The following is a 3,211-nucleotide window of genomic DNA, read 5'->3' as shown; positions in this document are numbered from 1 at the left end:
CCCTCCGCCGGCCGCCTCTTCCGTTGCGCCAACGCGCAGCAAGCCAATCCGCATAGGCCGGGGGCGGCACGACGGCCTCGCGCCCAATCGTCTCCCTCCCTCGAGGCGGATCGACCGCGCCTCCGTCCAATGAAAGGCTGCCGGGGACGGGGCGGGGCGGAGAGCGGCGGGGGAGGGGATCCGCGCTCGGCCGCTGAGAGGCGGTGTTGCTGCGGGGAGAGTGATGGCGGCGCCGCCCAATGTGGGTGGAGGGGCCGGCGCGCCCGCCCGCGCAGGTGGACAGGTGCGTGCCCGGGCCTCAGCGGCCCCCGCCCCCGCCGCGGCGGGGCTCTCGCGGCCGGCACCCTCCTCCCGCCCGGCGCTGTGCCCCCCGGCGTCTGGCCGTTGGCCGGAGAGAGGCTTGAACCGCGGCTGACCTTAGCCTTTGTCCGTCGCCTCGGTGCCGCCGTCGCCGTCGAGACCGCCAGCCCCTCCGCGCTACATTTCTTTTTTTACCACCACTCGGTCCCCCAGCGCGGCCACGGGCGCGTCAGGGCCGAGCCCCGCGCCGTTCCGCCCGCGTTGGAGAAATGTTCCCGGTACCAGAAGGAATGAAAGGACTTGGGGCTGGTCTCCATGGCAACTGGGAGAAAGAGGTGGGTAATAAATCCGTCGCCGCTCTCCTGCGCTGAAGGCGGGGGTGTGGGAGCCGGGGAGTGGGGTTGGCTCTTTGAAGGACAGTCTGTACTCCTTTTCTGTGCGGCGCCCTGGGGGGACGTAGGATCTGGTGGCTCCCTTGGAGCCTGGGTTGTTAGGAGTGCGGGCGCGCGCGTTAATCGGTCTCTTCCCTTTGCAGGGGGGTGGGAGGCGGCGGGACCAGAGTCCTCTCCAGCCCTGAGGTAGTGACCACTCATCTACCAAAGGCCCTTTCAACCATTCCTCTCCAAAGGCTACCCTAGCCTGAAGTGATCCCGCCTTGTTCTTTACCCTCAGGGCACTCCCTCACTCCATCAAGTTGAGCGGGACAGTGGGTTTTTCTAGCTTGCTAATCATTGGTAAGTGCCTCCCTTGGGACGCTGCAGTGTTCCTTGGACGATAGCCCTCATTTTCTTCACCTTTCCAGTAGTGACTGCTAGTAGCCGGCTGAACAAAAAAAAAAAAAAAAAAAGATGAGCTTCTCTATTGCTTGTTGAACAAAACTAACCATGTTCCCTCCAAACTAGCCCCCCTCACTGTAGGGATAACTCTGGAAACCCTATATCCAAACTCTGGAAATTCCAGCTCCTGCAAGAAGCCACCCCAGATGGATCCTACAAGAACCAAGAACACCTGTAGCTAGTCTTCTAAATCTCCGTGCCCGGTGTGGCCTTTCTGTCTACCCCCCACCAATATAGTCCTCCTTAACCTGAGGGAGCTTTCATCCAAGCCGTGAGTTCTGAAGAATCAGGAATCACTACCATCATCCAAGGCTGCCAAGATGACCCCCAAGAGCAAAACAACACCTGAAATATGGTAGTTTGGTTTTTGGCTTTTACAGTGTACAAAGTGCCTTTACATGTCATTTAATCCTCCCAGCAACACTGGGACGATGAAGAAAACTTAACCAGAGGCACACAGCTTAAAAAATGACAGAGCCTGGATTCCTGAGAAGTTCACCTGCTCTCTGTCTTCCAGTAACCAAAAGACACAGATTCAGTAAAATTCCAATAAGTTTCTAGAAGGCGTTTTGTCCTCCCAAATAAATATGTCTCTCTCCTCTCTGGTGTGAACCTACAGTTTATGGCTATCATTGAAGTTTATCCAAAATAACAGATGAAGCATACGCTAATGGCAAGACGTTTATAATCCTAAATGAAAACTGCAAATAAATTGAGCGAAAGTAACCAGACATGAAAGAATACATACCATATGATTTATGTAAAGTTCAACGTTAATAAAAGATCTTAGAAGTCAGGATGATGGTGTTTTGTGGGGGAAAGGGAAGAGTAGTGATGACAGGACAATAGAGAGACTTCTCTTAAGACTGGGAGTGTTCATTTTCTGTAGTCTGGGTGGTAGCTACGTAGGTGTGTTCACTGTAATATGTCATCAAGACGTTCACTTGTGCACTTTTCTGTATGTTTTACTTAAACATTTATTTAAAAAAATAACTTGAAGATTTGTCTTGGAGCATCGTTGGTTTTTGAGAGTTTTGTTTTTCCAAAAGTTCATACGAATGTAGTGATTAAGAGGTTTCCTTTCTCTCTGGTTATTATAACAGTTTATAGGGAGAGTATCATTAAGTTTTTCTATCACTTCTCTTAGTTATTTACCCTTGGGGAGAACCAGCTTTCTGGTATCACACCAGAATAAGAAGCACTGAGGTCATAATAAGCATAGTGTTTTGGAGGAACCAATCAAATTCTAAAGTAATAATTTGCAGATCTAGAGCCATTTCAGTGACAAAACATCACACAGAATACACATCTACCATATTAGGTGCCTTTTGCTAGGTCAGAAATAAGCCCAAAACTTAGTGGCTGAGTAATAAATATATATTATCTCAGTTTCTGTGGGTCAAGAATTTAGGAGTAATTAGCTGGGTGGTTCTGGCTGGGGGTGTTTCATGAAGTTGCAGTCATTTGAGGGCATATGGGCTGGAGGATACACTTCCAAGATGGCTTATTCACGTGACTGGCAAGCTGTAACTAGCTTTTGGCAGAAGGCCTCAGCTCCCACAACATGGGCAGGCCTCTTCATTGGGTTGCTTGAGTGTCCTCACAACATGACAGCTGGCTTCTCCCAAAGGAAAAACATGGAGAAGTCACAGTATCTTTTAAGATCTAGCCTAGGAAGTCATACTCCCATCATTACTGCAATATGCTATTATACAGATCAGCCCTCTTCAAAGTAGTTTATACTACACAAAGATGTGAATACCAGGAGGGAGAGAGTCATTGGAGGCCATGCCCTCTGGCCCCCAGAGGATGTGAGAAGATTCACATCCTCATCTCTTAGAACTTTCTAAGAGCCAGGGGCCAGACCATCTCTGAATGTCTGTAGAGCTTTCTTGCAGCTAAAGTAGAGCATCACTGGGGAGTAAAAAATTAAAAGTATGATCACAAGAGTACCAAGCCACAGAGATATAGACCAACTTCTTTCCCTTTTCACTGGTCTGTATTAGTGCCAGGAAGATGAAAAGATAAAATCAGGCCCCTTTCAAACACAAGGTCTTTTTTCCAGAGTATAATGG

The 3,211-nt window shown here is 49.8% G+C and overlaps 1 long non-coding RNA gene across 1 annotated transcript; it reads left to right on the top strand.

Moving 5' to 3' along the window:
• Window positions 1-200: 200 nt before the first annotated feature.
• LOC129497192 (uncharacterized) lies at window positions 201-2,148 on the top strand. The gene is made up of 2 exons (XR_008661897.1): window positions 201-635; window positions 973-2,148. It is a non-coding gene; the product is annotated as an uncharacterized LOC129497192 (long non-coding RNA).
• The last annotated feature ends 1,063 nt before the right edge of the window (window positions 2,149-3,211 follow it).

The sequence above is a fragment of the Nyctereutes procyonoides genome, unplaced genomic scaffold (genome assembly GCF_905146905.1).
Source record: "Nyctereutes procyonoides isolate TBG_1078 unplaced genomic scaffold, NYPRO_anot_genome, whole genome shotgun sequence".
In the NCBI taxonomy this organism is placed as follows: domain Eukaryota; kingdom Metazoa; phylum Chordata; class Mammalia; order Carnivora; family Canidae; genus Nyctereutes; species Nyctereutes procyonoides.
Note: the sequence above shows the minus strand (reverse complement) of the source record. Positions and strands in the feature narration are given on the sequence as shown.